Raw genomic sequence first — 20,000 nt, forward strand, 5'->3', positions numbered from 1 at the left:
TATTAGGCAGGGTCAGTGTGCGTGAGGTCAGCCAGCCAGCAGAGTGAAAGGGGGAGCGGGACAGCCAGAGATAGAGAGAGAGGGGTAACAGAGGAGAGGAGAGGACAGAAGCATCAGGAGAAGAAGGGGAGAGGAGGAAGAGGAGGGGGAGAAAGTGCTGTTGAATGCCAGGAGAGCTTGAATTTCAGATAGCCATCACGGCGTGTGGGCCTGCCGCGGCATTAGAGACAACACAGCACACTGCGCCGCACAGTGTGTGTGTGTGTGTGTGTGTGTGTGTGTGTGTGTGTGTGTGTGTGTGTGTGTGTGTGTGTGTGTGTGTGTGTGCGTGCGTGCGTGCGTGCGTGCGTGCGTGCGTGCGTGCGTGCGTGCGTGTGTGTGTGTGGAGTGTTTTATGTAAATACAGAATCAGGGACGTCCATACCTTCCTGTCTATAGACACAACACCCAGCACGTCCTCTAATATAGATAGATGTTCTCTTGTAATATTAAACAAATACATTTAAGGAGTTCCAGGAGGCCAAATGGCCTAAAATGTCATGTTTAATCATATCTAAATCAAAAAGAAGTACACTCGCTCGCTCCTCACTCTGTTTCATACCACTTGGCCTTAAGTTAAATAATAGAATACAAGTGAATGGAATACCAAGAAAGCAATAGATCGATAGAGTGAAGAGAAGAGAGGATGGCTGGACAAGTTGACTTTCTAAAGGAAACCACGGCACTCTTAACCCCTGCCCTGCTCTGGATGCTGATAACTCTTCAAAAGTGGAGCCTTGAGCGACAGCCCTCTTGTAGACTACACACACACACACACACACACAGAGACTGGAGGTTACTTAAGTAGAGAGAAAGAAAGGAGGTTACTTAAGTAGAGAGAAAGAAAGGCTAGATTGGTAATCTACATAGATAGAAAAAAATATTTTATTAATGTGAACGTACACAACCTAACCACTTCCTGTATGCCTGACTTTCTGTGTATGTGTGTTTATACAGTGTGTGTTTTATCATGTCGACAGTGTGTGTTTATGCAGTGTGTGTTTTGTCATGTGTGTTTGGACAGTGTGTATTTTGTCATGTGTGTTTGGACAGTGTGTGTTTGGACAGTGTGTGTTTTGTCATGTGTGTTTGGACAGTGTGTGTTTGGACAGTGTGTGTTTGGACAGTGTGTGTTTGGACAGTGTGTGTTTTGTCATGAGGGTTTCGACAGTGTGTGTTTTGCCGTGTGTGTTTGGACAGTGTGTGTTTTGTCATGTGTGTTTGGACAGTGTGTGTTTTGTCATGTGTGTTTGGACAGTGTGTGTTTTGTCATGTGGACAGGGTGGGTGTTAAATCATAGCTTTAGATACACTTCTCTTCTGAAACATTTAGTAGATATCCAAAATTCTTTCTTTCTGAATGAGACAGATAAGACCATTGCTTTGGTGTGACTGAGATATGGCGAGAGGAGCTGAGAAAGTGTTTGGGACATATAGTCTGTAAGGAGACAGATTCCGGAGCCTGTCTTTTGGGGCTCCCGAGTGGAGCATCGGTCTAAGGCACTGCATCTCAGCTGTGATTGGGAGTCCCATAGGGCGGCGCACAATTGGCCCAGCGTCGTCCGGGTTTGGCTGGTGTAGGCCGTCATTGTAAATAAGAATTTGTTCTTAACTGACTTGCCTTGTTAAATCAAATTAAAAACTTGTCCTGTAATGATGGCTTTTAGCCTGGGTTTTCCCCTGTCTATAGTGATGGGTTTTAGCCTGGGTTTTCCCCTGTCTATAGTGATGGGTTTTAGTTGCGGTTTTCCCCTGTATATAGTGATGGCTTTTAGCCTGGGTTTTCCCCTGTCTATAGTGATGGGTTTTAGCCTGGGTTTTCCCCTGTCTATAGTCATGGGTTTTAGCCTGGGTTTTCCCCTGTATATAGTGATGGGTTTTAGCCTGGGTTTTCCCCTGTCTATAGTGATGGGTTTTAGTTGGGGTTTTCCCCTGTCTATAGTGATGGGTTTTAGTTGGGGTTTTCCCCTGTCTATAGTGATGGGTTTTAGTTGGGGTTTTCCCCTGTCTATAGTGATGGGTTTTAGTTGGGGTTTTCCCCTGTCTATAGTGATGGGTTTTAGCCTGGGTTTTCCCCTGTCTCAGTGTCCTTAGTGATCCGGGGTTAGAGTCACTGCTCATAGAGAAAGACACTGTCTGAATCCCTCCCTCGGTACCAGTTATAACCAGGATCCACTCATCGTCCTCACGCACCTCTCTCCCCACTCACTCCCCGATCATCTTCTACATAGAAGTTGATGAGTGGGATTCTAATTGATATATTAAGGATAATGCTAACAATACAAATAATGATAATAATAACAACAAGTGCCGTTTTGTTGATTATCATAATTGTATTCCTTTCATGCCTGAACATACAATTAATTTGCATATCATTAAGGGTTTTTCTCCTCTTAGTTCAATTGATTTAGTGTGTTTGTTTTTGTTAGTTAATCGTAGAGGTCAAGGGGATGTTGAATGCAGGTTTACAGGACAGGTTTTCTATTGGAAGAATAGAGAACTGTTTTAATGGCTTGGGCTGAGTTTTAAGCTGTTTTGGTGGATGTTGTGGTTTGTAGTTATTAGATATTATTCTATATTTATTTCCCAGATAAATAATGGTGCTATGTGATTTTCTTTAAATTACATTTTAACTACAATTTACATTTTAATACAATTCGTATTTATGCGGTGTCTTGTTTGTGGACTCAATGCACAAAAATATAGGATTTTCAGAATATGATTTTTATTGTAGACTCATAACATGACATTAAAAAAAATGTTCATTCATTTCTAAATACACTTAGTGAGACAGAGCATGCAATGCATCTTGCTCTGCAGTTTTGTAGATATAGGTCAGTGATATGAAATTGAAAATTATGCAGATTTAAAATGTGGGACATTTAAATAATATACATTCTAAGAAATTTGATGGCGCAATTTATGCTTTTCAATTCTGTAGAATAAATGCAGTGTAATATCATTCCTAAATGAATGGTTTCTAATGGAGAGCTCTGTCTGTGAGAGAGAGAGCCTGCTTCTTCCATACATCACACCACATTCTGATACAACCAGACAGGCTGGCCGGCTGGGGAAAGTAGCAGGATTTTTGGTTTTTCCTCTCCGTATCTCATTCTGTCATTCTCTGTGCGGAACAGAGGAAAGCACTGGAGAGAGGGATATTGCGTAAATTAAATTAATTTTAATCTCCGTATAAAACCATTTACTTAATTCATCTGTCAAATCATGTCAATATGCAGCCTCAATATGTGGCATGGATATTTTTTCTCACCGTTTGAGTGTGTATGTGTGTGTGTGTGTCCCTGTGTGTGTCCCTGTGTGTGTGTGTGTGTGTGTGTGTGTGTGTGTGTGTGTGTGTGTGTGTGTGTGTGTGTGTGTGTGTGTGTGTGTGTGTGTGTGTGTGTGTGTGTGTGTGTGTGTGTGTGTGTGTGTGTGTGTGTGTGTGTGTGTGTGTGTGTGTGTGTGTGTGTGTGTGTGTGTGTGTGTGTGTGTGTCCCTGTGTGTGTCCCTGTGTGTGTCCCTGTGTGTGTGTCCCTGTGTGTGTGTGTGTGTGTGTGTGTGTGTGTGTGTGTGTGTGTGTGTGTGTGTGTGTGTGTGTGTGTGTGTGTGTGTGTGTGTGTGTGTGTGTGTGTGTGTGTGTGTGTGTGTGTGTGTGTGTGTGTGTGTGTGTGTGTGTGTGTGTGTGTGTGTGTGTGTGTGTGTGTGTGTGTGTGTGTGTGTGTGCTCGTGTATCGTCCCTTTGTGTACGGGTGTCGTATGATGTGTTTTTATGCATCTGCGTGGCCCCGGCTGTGTGATGGCTGTCCCATTGTCTCCACACACATGAGTGCAAGCGCACACACACGGTGGCGGTGGCGGCCCCTCTTGTGCAGAGTGTGAGGCATTCCAAGGGTAATTAACTGTGGCTCAAAGAGAGAGCCTCCTGAGCAGACCCATTCACCCCTCCGAGATAGGAGGGGGGAGTCTTTTGTTTGACAGGGGGGCAATAAGTGCTCCTGCGGACGCGCGCACACACACGTAAGATGCAATCACACACAATGACACACACAGTGACAAACAGACACACACAAGCACATGCACGTACAACAAAATCACACACACACATCTACGAATGCGAGCAGAAAGCCTTAGAGGGCTGAGCATGAAAGGATAGAGGAGGAGGAGGAGGAGGAGGAGGAGGAGGAGGAGGAGGAGGAGGAGGAGGAGGAGGAGGAGGAGGAGGAGGAGGAGGAGGAGGAGGAGGAGGAGGAGGAGGAGGAGGAGGAGGAGGAGGAGGAGGAGGTGGGAGGAGGAGGAGGCCTTGATGATGTGATTGTCAATTTATTTGATTTATGTTCACTCCATCAGGGTGTGTGTGACAAGGCTGTTTGTGCTTGTGTGTGTGTGTGTGTGTGTGTGTGTGTGTGTGTGTGTGTGTGTGTGTGTGTGTGTGTGTGTGTGTGTGTGTGTGTGTGTGTGTGTGTGTGTGTGTGTGTGTGTGTGTGTGTGTGTGTGTGTGTGTGTGTGTGTGTGTGTGTGTGTGTGTGTGTGTGTGTGTGTGTGTGTGTGTGTGTGTGTGTGTGTGTGTGTGTGTGTGTGTGTGTGTGTGTGTGTGTGTGTGTGTGTGTGTGTGTGTGTGTGTGTGTGTGTGTGTGTGTGTGTGTGTGTGTGTGTGTGTGTGTGTGTGAGAGAGAGAGAGAGAGAGAGAGAGAGAGAGGGTTGCGCTGGCTTTTATGAGGAGTTGAAAGAGCCTTAGGAGGAACTACACCACATACACACATGTCCTCAACATTCGTGAGGTACGCGTCGCAATTAGCAATTACACCCCATGTCGCTGTCGCTACAGAGGCTGAACGCTGAGCGAATTAGACGTCCAGAAAGAGATAGAGAGAGACGCTTCCTACATTTCAATTCAATTCCCCTCCACTCCACTCATCCCCCGTCTCTCCCTCTCTCCAACCCTCTCTTCCCCCTGTGGATTCCCCTCCACTCCACTCATCCCACATCTCTCCCTCTCTCCAACCCTCTCTTCCCCCTGTGGATTCCCCTCCACTCCACTCATCCCCCGTCTTCCCACATCTCCACTCCCTCATCTCCAACCCTCTCTTCCCCCTGTGGATTCCCCTCCACTCCACTCATCCCCCATCTCTCCCTCTCTCCAACCCTCTCTTCCCCCTGTGGATTCCCATCCAATCCACTCATCCCCCATCTCTCCCTCTCTCCAACCCTCTCTTCCCCCTGTGGATTCCCCTCCACTCCACTCATCCCCCATCTCTCCCTCTCTCCAACCCTCTCTTCCCCCTGTGGATTCCCATCCAATCCACTCATCCCCCCTCTCTCCCTCTCTCCAACCCTCTCTTCCCCCTGTGGATTCCCCTCCACTCCACTCATCCCCCATCTCTCCCTCTCTCCAACCCTCTCTTCCCCCTGTGGATTCCCCCCTCCACTCCTCTCCACTCATCCCCCATCTCTCCCTCTCTCCAACCCTCTCTTCCCCCTGTGGATTCCCCTCCACTCCTCTCCACTCATCCCCCATCTCTCCCTCTCTCCAACCCTCTCTTCCCCCTGTGGATTCCCCTCCACTCCACTCATCCCCCATCTCTCCCTCTCTCCTACCCTCTCTTCCCCCTGTGGATTCCCCTCCACTCCACTCATCCCCCATCTCTCCCTCTCTCCAACCCTCTCTTCCCCCTGTGGATTCCCCTCCACTCCTCTCCACTCATCCCCCATCTCTCCCTCTCTCCAACCCTCTCTTCCCCCTGTGGATTCCCCTCCACTCCACTCATCCCCCATCTCTCCCTCTCTCCAACCCTCTCTTCCCCCTGTGGATTCCCCTCCACTCCTCTCCACTCATCCCCCATCTCTCCCTCTCTCCAACCCTCTCTTCCCCCTGTGGATTCCCCTCCAGTCCACTCATCCCCCATCTCTCCCTCTCTCCAACCCTCTCTTCCCCCTGTGGATTCCCCTCCACTCCACTCATCCCCCATCTCTCCCTCTCTCCAACCCTCTCTTCCCCTTGTGGATTCCCCTCCAGTCCACTCATCCCCCATCTCTCCCTCTCTCCAACCCTCTCTTCCCCCTGTGGATTCCCCTCCACTCCACTCATCCCCCATCTCTCCCTCTCTCCAACCCTCTCTTCCCCCTGTGGATTCCCCTCCAGTCCACTCATCCCCCATCTCTCCCTCTCTCCAACCCTCTCTTCCCCCTGTGGATTCCCCTCCACTCCACTCATCCCCCATCTCTCCCTCTCTCCAACCCTCTCTTCCCCTGTGGATTCCCCTCCACTCCCCCCACTCATCCCCTCATCTCTCCCTCTCTCCAACCCCCATCTCTTCCCCCTGTGGATTCCCCTCCACTCCACTCATCCCACATCTCTCCCTCTCTCCAACCCTCTCTTCCCCTTGTGGATTCCCTCCAGTCCACTCATCCCCCGTCTCTCCCTCTCTCCAACCCTCTCTTCCCCCTGTGGATTCCCCTCCACTCCACTCATCCCCCATCTCTCCCTCTCTCCAACCCTCTCTTCCCCCTGTGGATTCCCCTCCACTCCACTCATCCCCCATCTCTCCCTCTCTCCAACCCTCTCTTCCCCCTGTGGATTCCCCTCCACTCCACTCATCCCCCATCTCTCCCTCTCTCCAACCCTCTCTTCCCCCTGTGGATTCCCATCCACTCCACTCATCCCCCATCTCTCCCTCTCTCCAACCCTCTCTTCCCCCTGTGGATTCCCCTCCACTCCACTCATCCCCCATCTCTCCCTCTCTCCAACCCTCTCTTCCCCCTGTGGATTCCCCTCCACTCCTCTCCACTCATCCCCCATCTCTCCCTCTCTCCAACCCTCTCTTCCCCCTGTGGATTCCCCTCCACTCCACTCATCCCCCATCTCTCCCTCTCTCCAACCCTCTCTTCCCCCTGTGGATTCCCCTCCACTCCACTCATCCCCCATCTCTCCCTCTCTCCAACCCTCTCTTCCCCCTGTGGATTCCCCTCCACTCCACTCATCCCCCATCTCTCCCTCTCTCCAACCCTCTCTTCCCCCTGTGGATTCCCCCCTCCACTCCTCTCCACTCATCCCCCATCTCTTCCCTCTCTCCAACCCTCCAACCCTCTCTTCCCCCTGTGGATTCCCCTCCACTCCACTCCACTCATCCCCCATCTCTCCCTCTCTCCAACCCTCTCTTCCCCCTGTGGATTCCCCTCCACTCCACTCATCCCCCATCTCTCCCTCTCTCCAACCCTCTCTTCCCCCTGTGGATTCCCCTCCCTCCACTCTCCCTCTCCACTCATCCCCCATCTCTCCCCTCTCTCCTACCCTCTCTTCCCCCTGTGGATTCCCCTCCACTCCACTCCACTCATCCCCCATCTCTCCCTCTCTCCAACCCTCTCTTCCCCCTGTGGATTCCCCTCCCTCCACTCATCCCCCATCTCTCCCTCTCTCCTACCCTCTCTTCCCCCTGTGGATTCCCCTCCACTCCTCTCCACTCATCCCCCATCTCTCCCTCTCTCCAACCCTCTCTTCCCCCTGTGGATTCCCCTCCACTCCACTCATCCCCCATCTCTCCCTCTCTCCAACCCTCTCTTCCCCTTGTGGATTCCCCTCCAGTCCACTCATCCCCCATCTCTCCCTCTCTCCAACCCTCTCTTCCCCCTGTGGATTCCCCTCCACTCCACTCATCCCCCATCTCTCCCTCTCTCCAACCCTCTCTTCCCCCTGTGGATTCCCCTCCACTCCACTCATCCCCCATCTCTCCCTCTCTCCAACCCTCTCTTCCCCCTGTGGATTCCCCTCCACTCCACTCATCCCCCATCTCTCCCTCTCTCCAACCCTCTCTTCCCCCTGTGGATTCCCCTCCACTCCACTCATCCCCCATCTCTCCCTCTCTCCAACCCTCTCTTCCCCTGTGGATTCCCCTCCACTCCACTCATCCCCCATCTCTCCCTCTCTCCAACCCTCTCTTCCCCCTGTGGATTCCCCTCCACTCCACTCATCCCACATCTCTCCCTCTCTCCAACCCTCTCTTCCCCCTGTGGATTCCCCTCCAGTCCACTCATCCCCCATCTCTCCCTCTCTCCAACCCTCTCTTCCCCCTGTGGATTCCCCTCCACTCCACTCATCCCCCATCTCTCCCTCTCTCCAACCCTCTCTTCCCCCTGTGGATTCCCCTCCACTCCACTCATCCCCCATCTCTCCCTCTCTCCAACCCTCTCTTCCCCCTGTGGATTCCCCTCCACTCCACTCATCCCCCATCTCTCCCTCTCTCCAACCCTCTCTTCCCCCTGTGGATTCCCCTCCTCCGTCATTCACGCGTTTCTCCCTTCTTCTGTTTGAACCCTCCTCTATAAAAAGAGAGTGTGACAGCTGATCGTTTATCATGTTATCTCCATGTTTTGTGCTTTTTTTTCTTGGCGAGAGTGGATGGGGTAGTAACTCTAAAAACAAGGTGTTTGTGTGCCTACCTACCTACCTACGTACGTGTGTGTGTGTGTGTGTGTGTGTGTGTGTGTGTGTGTGTGTGTGTGTGTGTGTGTGTGTGTGTGTGTGTGTGTGTGTGTGTGTGTGTGTGTGTGTGTGTGTGTGTGTGTGTGTGTGTGTGTGTGTGTGTGTGTGTGTGTGTGTGTGTGTGCTAGGAGAAGAGGGTTAAGTGCTAGGTCTGTTATGCTTATCAAATAGGGCGGCCTGCTGGTTTGGCCAGGAGAGACGGGAGGAGGAAGCAGTGTGTGTGTGTGTGTGTGTGTGTGTGTGTGTGTGTGTGTGTGTGTGTGTGTGTGTGTGTGTGTGTGTGTGTGTGTGTGTGTGTGTGTGTGTGTGTGTGTGTGTGTGTGTGTGTGTGTGTGTGTGTGTGTGTGTGTGTGTGTGTGTGTGCGTTTGTGTGAGCTCTCTGCTCTCCTCTGCATGGTGTGGTCTTGTATGGAATGATTAAATTGTCATTGTCCTGCAGCAGAGACAGAGAACTGGGGGGGGGGGGGAATGAATAGCTATGCAGCCTCCTGTCTGACAGTGAAATATTTCCTCCTCTCATCCTCCCATCATGCTTCACATGTGTGACTGATGGGGGGAGAATGACAGGACCCCATCTCTCTCCCATCTCTCTCCCATCACGCTCTCATCTCTCTCCCATATCTCTCTCATCTCTCTCTCATCTATCATCTCTCTCATCTCTCTCCCGTCTCTCTCTCATCTCTCATCTCATCTCTCTCATCTCTCTCCCGTCTCTCTCTCATCTCTCTCTCATCTCTCTCCCATCTCTCTCTCATCTCTCTCCCATATCTCTCTCTCATCTCTCTCCCATCTCTCTCTCATCTCTCTCCCGACTCTCTCTCATCTCTCTCATCTATCATCTCTCTCTCATCTCTCATCTCTCTCATCTCTCTCTCATCTCTCTCCCATATCTCTTTCATCTCTCTCTCATCTCTCATCTCTCTCTCATCTCTCTCCCGACTCTCTCTCATCTCTCATCTCATCTCTCATCTCTCATCTCTCTCATCTCTCTCCCGTCTCTCTCTCATCTCTCTCTCATCTCTCTCCCATATCTCTCTCATCTCTCTCTCATCTCTCATCTCTCTCTCATCTCTCTCATCTCTCTCCCGTCTCTCTCATCTCTCTTTCATCTCTCTCATCTCTCTCTCATCTCTCTCTCATCTCTCTCATCTCTCTCCCGACTCTCTCTCATCTCTCATCTCATCTCTCATCTCTCTCATCTCTCTCCCGTCTCTCTCTCATCTCTCTCTCATCTCTCTCTCATCTCTCTCTCATCTCTCTCATCTCTCTCCCGACTCTCTCTCATCTCTCATCTCATCTCTCATCTCTCTCATCTCTCTCCCGTCTCTCTCTCATCTCTCTCTCATCTCTCTCCCGACTCTCTCTCATCTCTCATCTCATCTCTCATCTCTCTCTCATCTCTCTCTCATATCTCTCTCTCATCTCTCATCTCATCTCTCATCTCTCTCTCATCTCTCTCCCATATCTCTCTCATCTCTCTCTCATCTCTCATCTCTCTCTCATCTCTCTCTCATCTATCATCTCTCTCATCTCTCTCCCGTCTTTCTCTCATTTCTCTCCCATCTCTCTCTCATCTCTCTCTCATCTCTCTCAAATATCTATCTCTCATCTCTCTCTCATCTATCATCTCTCTCATCTCACTCCCGTATCTCTCTCATCTCTCTCTCATCTCTCTCCCATCTCTCTCTCATCTCTCTCATCTATCATCTCTCTCTTCTCTCTCCCGTCTCTCTCTCATCTCTCTCTCATATCTCTCTCTCATCTCTCTCCCATCTCTCTCTCATCGCTCTCTCATCTCTCTCCCATATCTCTCTCTCATCTCTCTCTCATCTCTCTCTCATCTCTCTCCCATATTTCTCTCTCATCTCTCTCTCATCTCTCTCCCACATCTCTCTCTCATCTCTCTCCGTTCGACATCGTTCCCCTATTCCCTGTCTCTCCGTCTGCCTCTTTCTCTCCCTCTCTCTCTCCAGTTTAGTGTTGCGTTGGAACTAGATGTGAGGACCCTCTTCTCCCATTGCGTTTTACCTCTCTTAAACGTGGGTTTGGTAATGATACAATAGCACAGCAACTCTAGTCTGAAACGGACACTGTGCATGTTTTGGGGTTTGTTCAAAAATGAAAGTACAAACAAAAGGAAAGGGTAGCAGTCTTTTTTTATTTTTAAAAGGCAGTTTATTTATTGACTAAATTGTTTTCATTTCCTAGTAAATGATCAATTACTGTTGCAATAGAAAACTATTGAATTTAATTTAATTTGCGTCCCGCAGCTGATTCATTTGATTTTCCCCATATTCTATATATTTTCTCCCACTATAAATGCATGTCTTTGAGCCACTGTTTTATTGAGTTTTATTTGCGATGATAGTATCGCAACCTGCTAGGTTTATCTTGCCCAACATGTAAGACAGACTAACAGATATACAGGCATAAACACAGACAAATAAACTGGTGTAAGGTGTAAGTTTGTTGTATACATGTGCTGTGTGTGTGTGTGTGTATGTATGTGTGTGTGTGTATGTGTTGTGGTTGTCACTTAACTGTGCTTGACCACACCGGGAGCTGTAGGGAGCTGGGTGTACACACGGTATGGTCGAGCTCCCCGGCCATGCCCCCAGTACTTCCCCAGTTCATCAGTCCTTCTCGTTCCGACTTCCTAATCACAACAACTCTGAATTAAGTGCTTGGATAAATATTTGTTGTATTTTCATTAACCAACACATTTAATTTTTTAATGGTTATTTTAGAATTTTAGAATGTCATTATTTGACTGTTTTATGGACTCAAAGTAGTGTTGTTTTGGAGAATGTTTTGATTTGAGATCTGCGTCAGATTATACCTGAGAACAGGAATATTCCTTCATCAGCGCCGACTATAGCACAGTTTATAGGCCACATGTAGTTTTAGGTGAAAAGAAACCCAGAAACGCAGTTGGAAGGTAATAGTGTTTGTGTTCTTCATTTTAAACCCGTTTAGAATGTGTTCCTTTAGAAAAATCACCCCCCCTCTCCCCATCTCCTCCACTACCCCGTCTCCTCCTTTCCCCTTCCTCTCCCCATCTCCTCCACTACCCCGTCTCCTCCTTTCCCCTTCCTCTCCCCATCTCCTCCACTACCCCGTCTCCTCCTTTCCCCTTCCTCTTCCCATCTCCTCCACTACCCCGTCTCCTCCTTTCCCCTTCCTCTTCCCATCTCCTCCACTACCCCGTCTCCTCCTTTCCCCTTCCTCTCCCCATCTCCTCCACTACCCCGTCTCCTCCTTTCCCCTTCCTCTCCCCATCTCCTCCACTACCCCGTCTCCTCCTTTCCCCTTCCTCTTCCCATCTCCTCCACTACCCCGTCTCCTCCTTTTCTCTTCCTCTCCCCATCTCCTCCACTACCCCGTCTCCTCCTTTTCTCTTCCTCTCCCCATCTCCTCCACTACCCCGTCTCCTCCTTTCCCCTTCCTCTTCCCATCTCCTCCACTGCCCCGTCTCCTCCACTACCCCGTCTCCTCCTTTACCCCCCTCTCCCCATCTCCTCCACTACCCCGTCTCCTCCTTTCCCCTTCCTCTTCCCATCTCCTCCACTATCCCGTCTCCTCCTTTCCCCTTCCTCTTCCCATCTCCTCCACTACCCTACCCCGTCTCCTCCACTACCCCGTCTCCTCCTTTCCCCCTCTCCCCATCTCCTCCACTACCCCGTCTCCTCCTTTCCCCTTCCTCTTCCCATCTCCTCCACTACCCCGTCTCCTCCTTTCCCCTTCCTCTCCCCATCTCCTCTACTACCCCGTCTCCTCCTTTCCCCTTCCTCTCCCCATCTCCTCTACTACCCCGTCTCCTCCTTTCCCCTTCCTCTCCCCATCTCCTCCACTACCCCGTCTCCTCCTTTCCCCTTCCTCTCCCCATCTCCTCCACTACCCTGTCTCCTCCTTTCCCCTTCCTCTTCCCATCTCCTCCACTACCCCGTCTCCTCCTTTCCCCTTCCTCTCCCCATCACCTCCACTACCCCGTCTCCTCCTTTCCCCCCTTCCTCTTCCCATCTCCTCCACTACCCCGTCTCCTCCACTACCCCGTCTCCTCCTTTCCCCTTCCTCTTCCCATCTCCTCCACTACCCCGTCTCCTCCACTACCCCGTCTCCTCCTTTCCCCCCTCTCCCCATCTCCTCCACTACCCCGTCTCCTCCTTTCCCTTCCTCTTCCCATCTCCTCTACTACCCCGTCTCCTCCTTTCCCCTTCCCCTTCCCATCTCCTCTACTACCCCGTCTCCTCCACTACCCCGTCTCCTCCTTTCCCCTTCCTCTCCCCATCTCCTCCACTACCCCGTCTCCTCCTTTCCCCTTCCTCTTCCCATCTCCTCCACTACCCCGTCTCCTCCTTTCCCCTTCCTCTCCCCATCTCCTCCACTCCCCATCGTCTCCTCCTTTCCCCTTCCTCTTCCCATCTCCTCTACTACCCCGTCTCTTCCTTTCCCCTTCCTCTTCCCATCTCCTCTACTACCCCGTCTCCTCCACTACCCCGTCTCCTCCTTCCCCCCTCTCCCCATCTCCTCCACTACCCCGTCTCTTCCTTTCCCCTTCCTCTTCCCATCTCCTCTACTACCCCCCCTCTCCCCATCTCCTCCACTACCCCGTCTCCTCCTTTCCCCTTCCTCTTCCCATCTCCTCTACTACCCCGTCTCCTCCTTTCCCCTTCCTCTTCCCATCTCCTCCACTACCCCGTCTCCTCCTTTCCCCTTCCTCTTCCCATCTCCTCCACTACCCCGTCTCCTCCTTTTCTCTTCCTCTCCCCATCTCCTCCACTACCCCGTCTCCTCCTTTCCCCTTCCTCTTCCCATCTCCTCCACTACCCCGTCTCCTCCACTACCCCGTCTCCTCCTTTCCCCCTCTCCCCATCTCCTCCACTACCCCGTCTCCTCCTTTCCCCTTACTCTCCCCATCTCCTTCACTACCACGTCTCCTCCTTTCCCCCCCTCTCTCCCCATCTCCTCCACTACCCCGTCTCCACCTTTCGCCTTCCTCTTCCCATCTCCTCCACTACCCCGTCTCCTCCTTTCCCCTTCCTCTTCCCATCTCCTCTACTACCCCGTCTCCTCCTTTCCCCTTCCTCTCCCCATCTCCTCCACTACCCCGTCTCCTCCTTTCCCCTTCCTCTCCCCTCCCCATCTCCTCCACTACCCTGTCTCCTCCTTTCCCCTTCCTCTTCCCATCTCCTCCACTACCCCGTCTCCTCCTTTCCCCTTCCTCTCCCCATCACCTCCACTACCCCGTCTCCTCCTTTCCCCTTCCTCTTCCCATCTCCTCCACTACCCCGTCTCCTCCACTACCCCCCCGTCTCCTCCTTTCCCCTTCCTCTTCCCATCTCCTCCACTACCCCGTCTCCTCCACTACCCCGTCTCCTCCTTTCCCCCCCCTCTCCCCATCTCCTCCACTACCCCGTCTCCTCCTTTCCCCTTCCTCTTCCCATCTCCTCTACTACCCCGTCTCCTCCTTTCCCCTTCCCTTCCCATCTCCTCTACTACCCGTCTCCTCCACTACCCCGTCTCCTCCTTTCCCCTTCCTCTCCCCATCTCCTCCACTACCCCGTCTCCTCCTTTCCCCTTCCTCTTCCCATCTCCTCCACTACCCCGTCTCCTCCTTTCCCCTTCCCCCATCTCCCCATCTCCTCCACTACCCGTCTCCTCCTTTCCCCTTCCTCTTCCCATCTCCTCCACTATCCCGTCTCCTCCTTTCCCCTTCCTCTTCCCATCTCCTCCACTACCCCGTCTCCTCCACTACCCCGTCTCCTCCTTTCCCCCCTCTCCCCATCTCCTCCACTACCCCGTCTCCTCCTTTCCCCTTCCTCTTCCCATCTCCTCTACTACCCCGTCTCTTCCTTTCCCCTTCCTCTTCCCATCTCCTCTACTACCCCGTCTCCTCCACTACCCCGTCTCCTCCTTCCCCCCCTCTCCCCATCTCCTCCACTACCCCGTCTCTTCCTTTCCCCTTCCTCTTCCCATCTCCTCTACTACCCCGTCCCCCCCCCTCTCCCCCATCTCCTCCACTACCCCGTCTCCTCCTTTCCCCTTCCTCTTCCCATCTCCTCTACTACCCCGTCTCCTCCTTTCCCCTTCCTCTTCCCATCTCCTCTACTACCCCGTCTCCTCCACTACCCCGTCTCCTCCTTTCCCCTTCCTCTCCCCATCTACTCCACTACCCCGTCTCCTCCTTTCCCCTTCCTCTCCCCATCTCCTCCACTACCCCGTCTCCTCCTTTCCCCTTCCTCTCCCCATCTCCTCCACTACCCCGTCTCCTCCTTTCCCCTTCCTCTCCCCATCTCCTCCACTACCCCGTCTCCTCCTTTCCCCTTCCTCTTCCCATCTCCTCCACTACCCCGTCTCCTCCTTTCCCCTTCCTCTTCCCATGTCCTCCACTACCCCGTCTCCCCCCCCTCTCCCCCCCATCTCCTCCACTACCCCGTCTCCTCCTTCCCCCCCTCTCCCCCATCTCCTCCACTACCCCGTCTCCTCCTTTCCCCTTCCTCTTCCCATCTCCTCCACTACCCCGTCTCCTCCTTTCCCCTTCCTCTTCCCATGTCCTCCACTACCCCGTCTCCTCCTCCCCCCTTCCTCTCCCCCATCTCCTCCACTACCCCGTCTCCTCCCCCCTCTCCCCATCTCCTCCACTACCCCGTCTCTTCCTTTCCCCTTCCTCTTCCCATCTCCTCTACTACCCCCCCCCCCCCCCTCCCCATCTCCTCCACTACCCCGTCTCCTCCTTTCCCCTTCCTCTTCCCATCTCCTCTACTACCCCGTCTCCTCCTTTCCCCTTCCTCTTCCCATCTCCTCTACTACCCCGTCTCCTCCACTACCCCGTCTCCTCCTTTCCCCTTCCTCTCCCCATCTCCTCCACTACCCCGTCTCCTCCACTACCCCGTCTCCTCCTTCCCCCCCCTCTCCCCATCTCCTCCACTACCCCGTCTCCTCCTTTCCCCTTCCTCTTCCCATCTCCTCTACTACCCCACTCCCTCCTTTCCCCTTCCCCTTCCCATCTCCTCTACTACCCCGTCTCCTCCACTACCCCGTCTCCTCCTTTCCCCTTCCTCTCCCCATCTCCTCCACTACCCCGTCTCCTCCTTTCCCCTTCCTCTCCCCATCTCCTCCACTACCCTGTCTCCTCCTTTCCCCTTCCTCTTCCCATCTCCTCCACTACCCCGTCTCCTCCTTTCCCCTTCCTCTCCCCATCACCTCCACTACCCCGTCTCCTCCTTTCCCCTTCCTCTTCCCATCTCCTCCACTACCCCGTCTCCTCCACTACCCCGTCTCCTCCTTTCCCCTTCCTCTTCCCATCTCCTCCACTACCCCGTCTCCTCCACTACCCCGTCTCCTCCTTTCCCCCCCTCTCCCCATCTCCTCCACTACCCCGTCTCCTCCTTTCCCCTTCCTCTTCCCATCTCCTCTACTACCCCGTCTCCTCCTTTCCCCTTCCCCTTCCCATCTCCTCTACTACCCCGTCTCCTCCACTACCCCGTCTCCTCCTTTCCCCTTCCTCTCCCCATCTCCTCCTCTCCCATATCCTCCATCTCCTCCTCTCCTCCATCATCTCCTTTCTACCTCCTCTCCCCCATCTCCCCCTCACACCCTGCTCTCCCCCATCACCCCCTGACCCCTCCTCTCTCCCATCTCCCCCTCACCCCCTCCTCTCCCTCATCTCCCCCTCACCCCTGCTCTCCCCATCTCCTCCTCTCCCCTCCTCTCCCCCATCTCCTCCTCTCCCCCATCTCCCCCTCACCCCTCCTCTCCCCCATCTTCTCCTCTCCCCCATCTCCTCCTCTCCCCCTCCTCTCCCCCTTCTCCTCCTCTCCTCCATCATCTCTTTTCTATCTCCTCTCCCCCATCTCCCCCTCACCCCTCCTCTCCCCCATCTCCCCCTCACCCCTCCTCTCCCCCATCTCCTCCTCTCCCCCTCCTCTCCCCCATCTCCTCCTCTCCTCCATCATCTCTTTTCTACCTCCTCTCCCCCATCTCCCCCTCACCCCTCCTCTCCCCCATCTCCCCCTCACCCCTCCTCTCCCCCATCTCCTCCTCCTCTGCCCCCATCTCCTCTCTTCTTCCTGCAGTCGGTACTGTCACCTACCCACACGTTCAGTATTAAAGCCGACAGTCCATCTGCCACTCAACCCGCTAACAGCTCCTGTTGCTAACGCTAACACACACACATCGAACCCCACCTTCCCCCAACACACACACACACTAATGCTAACATCCCACGGCCATTCTGAACTACCCACCTGCTCCTGACGATACCCATCACACACCCGTAAAAACCCTGAACAGACACAGCATTAAGTAAATAGTCAGTCACTACTTTCCTCTGGGCAAGTCACTACATTCCTCTGGGTGAGGCACTACTGTCCTCTGGGTGAGTCACTGCTTTCCTCTGGGTGAGGCACTACTTTCCTCTGGGTGAGTTACTGCTTTCCTCTGGGTGAGTTACTGCTTTCCTCTGGGTGAGTTACTGCTTTCCTCTGGGTGAGTTACTGCTTTCCTCTGGGTGAGTTACTGCTTTCCTCTGGGTGAGTTACTGCTTTCCTCTGGGTGAGTTACTGCTTTCCTCTGGGTGAGTTACTGCTTTCCTCTGAGTGAGTTACTGCTTTCCTCTGGGTGAGTTACTGCTTTCCTCTGGGTGAGTTACTGCTTTCCTCTGAGTGAGTTACTGCTTTCCTCTGGGTGAGTTACTGCTTTCCTCTGAGTGATGCACTACTTTCCTTTGGATGAGTCACTGCTTTTGCTGGGTGAGGCACTACTTTCCTCTGGGTGAGTCACTACTCTCCTCTGGGGGAGTCACTACTCTCCTCTGGGTGAGTCACTACTCTCCTCTGGGTGAGTCACTACTTTCCTCTGGGTGAGTCACTACTCTCCCCTGGGTGAGTCACTACTCTCCCCTGGGTGAGTCACTACTCTCCCCTGGGTGAGTCACTACTCTCCCCTGGATGAGTCACTACTCTCCTCTGGGTGTTTCGGGGCAGAGGGGAGGAAGGACGGGGGAGGCCAGTGGTGGCATTTGTGATCCTCAGGGCTCCTGCTTCTGCATTAGGAAGAATGGCACCTGTCTCATCAATCACAGTTTCACCATCACACACACACATACCCTCACACACGCACAGTCATGGGCCTTCCATTCACAGATGGACCAGCAACACTTGAGTGAGTAACTAAGCATCAGCAAGGCATGGACACACACACAGGTACTTGGTGTAATTTTGCTCAATGTCCTGTGTGCTAATCCGTGTGTGTGTGTCCCTCAGTTCCTTTCTCTCTTCTCTTCTCTCTGTCCCCCCCAGTTCCTCTCTCAGTTCCCCTCTCAGTTCCTCTCTCTCTTCTCTGTCCCTCTCAGTTCCTCTCTCAGTTCCCCTCTCAGTTCCTCTCTCTTCTCTTCTCTCTGTCCCCCTCAGTTCCTCTCTCAGTTCCCCTCTCAGTTCCTCTCTCTCTTCTCTTCTCTGTCCCCCTCAGTTCCTCTCTCAGTTCCCCTCTCAGTTCCTCTCTCTCTTCTCTTCTCTCTGTCCCCCTCAGTTCCTCTCTCAGTTCCCCTCTCAGTGCCTTTCTCGCTTCTCTTCTCTCTGTCCCCTCTCAGTTCCTCTCTCAGTTCCCCTCTCAGTTCCTCTCTCTCTTCTCTTCTCTGTCCCCCTCAGTTCCTCTCTCAGTTCCCCTCTCAGTTCCTCTCTCTCTTCTCTTCTCTCTGTCCCCCTCAGTTCCTCTCTCAGTTCCCCTCTCAGTTCCTCTCTCTCTTCTCTTCTCTGTCCCCCTCAGTTCCTCTCTCAGTTCCCCTCTCAGTTCCTCTCTCTCTTCTCTTCTCTCTGTCCCCCTCAGTTCCTCTCTCAGTTCCCCTCTCAGTGCCTTTCTCGCTTCTCTTCTCTCTGTCCCCTCTCAGTTCCTCTCTCAGTTCCCCTCTCAGTTCCTCTCTCTCTCTTCTCTTCTCTGTCCCCCTCAGTTCCTCTCTCAGTTCCCCTCTCAGTTCCTCTCTCTCTTCTCTTCTCTCTGTCCCCCTCAGTTCCTCTCTCAGTTCCCCTCTCAGTTCCTCTCTCTCTTCTCTGTCCCCCTCAGTTCCTCTCTCAGTTCCCCTCTCAGTGCCTTTCTCTCTTCTCTTCTCTCTGTCCCCTCTCAGTTCACCTCTCTCTTCTCTTCTCTGTCCCCCTCAGTTCCTCTCTCTCTTCTCTTCTCTTCTCTCTGTCCCCATCAGTTCCTCTCTCTCTTCTCTTCTCTGTCCCCCTCAGTTTCTCTCTCAGTTCCCCTCTCAGTACCTCTCTCTCTTCTCTGTCCCCCTCAGTTCCTCTCTCAGTTCCCCTCTCAGTGCCTTTCTCGCTTCTCTTCTCTCTGTCCCCTCTCAGTTCCCCTCTCTCTTCTCTTCTCTGTCCCCCTCAGTTCCTCTCTCTCTTCTCTTCTCTCTGTCCCCCTCAGTTCCTCTCTCAGTTCCCCTCTCAGTACCTCTCTCTCTTCTCTGTCCCCCTCAGTTCCTCTCTCAGTTCCCCTCTCAGTGCCTTTCTCGCTTCTCTTCTCTCTGTCCCCTCTCAGTTCCCCTCTCTCTTCTCTTCTCTCTGTCCCCCTCAGTTCCTCTCCCAGTTCCTCTCTCTCTTCTCTGTCCCTCTCAGTTCCTCTCTCAGTTCCCCTCTCAGTTCCTCTCTCTCTTCTCTTCTCTCTGTCCCCCTCAGTTCCTCTCTCAGTTCCCCTCTCAGTTCCTCTCTCTCTTCTCTGTCCCCCTCAGTTCCTCTCTCAGTTCCCCTCTCAGTGCCTTTCTCTCTTCTCTTCTCTCTGTCCCCCTCAGTTCCCCTCTCAGTTCCTCTCTCTCTTCTCTGTCCCCCTCAGTTCCTCTCTCAGTTCCCCTCTCAGTGCCTTTCTCTCTTCTCTTCTCTCTGTCCCCCTCAGTTCCTCTCTCAGTTCCCCTCTCAGTTCCTCTCTCTCTTCTCTGTCCCTCTCAGTTCCTCTCTCAGTTCCCCTCTCAGTTCCTCTCTCTCTTCTCTTCTCTCTGTCCCCCTCAGTGCCTTTCTCTCATTCGCTACTTTTCTATCAGACTCTCCTCTTCTCCTATCCAATCCCTTTTCCTTTTAAATACTGTACATTCCTTTATATACAACATCAGTGCATTATTCCTCAGTGTGAAATTATAGTTTTGAAGCAGAGATTTATTCTGACAAGTTTGGGTTTTATTTTTAAAAGTAGGAAATATTACAATACATTATACGTTAATGTATAAAAATTCTGACTCTCTTTCTCCAAGTACTGCATGATGCTTGTTCTGTATCACTGTAAGCCAACATATCTTGTTAATGTTGGTTTATACAGCCTGGGTCTAGACTTGGCTAGCCCCTGACATACTCCTCCTGAGGGTCCACACCTTCCCTTCTTCCAGACCTCCATTTTATCACATACTTTTGTTGTCTTCCACTCCTCCTCTCCTCTCCCCTCCTCTCCTCTCCTCTCCTCTCTGAGAGCACTGAGATGGGAGTCGCATTTTCTCTCTCTCTCTCTCTCTC

At 52.5% G+C, this 20,000-nt stretch overlaps 1 protein-coding gene across 5 annotated transcripts in view; it reads left to right on the forward strand.

Moving 5' to 3' along the window:
* LOC124001765 (estrogen-related receptor gamma-like) overlaps positions 1–20,000 on the forward strand; it is a 323,078-nt gene that overhangs the window by 142,155 nt on the left and 160,923 nt on the right. The gene's annotated exons all lie outside the window — the stretch shown is intronic.

Source organism: Oncorhynchus gorbuscha, linkage group LG17 (genome assembly GCF_021184085.1).
Source record: "Oncorhynchus gorbuscha isolate QuinsamMale2020 ecotype Even-year linkage group LG17, OgorEven_v1.0, whole genome shotgun sequence".
NCBI classification, from domain to species: domain Eukaryota; kingdom Metazoa; phylum Chordata; class Actinopteri; order Salmoniformes; family Salmonidae; genus Oncorhynchus; species Oncorhynchus gorbuscha.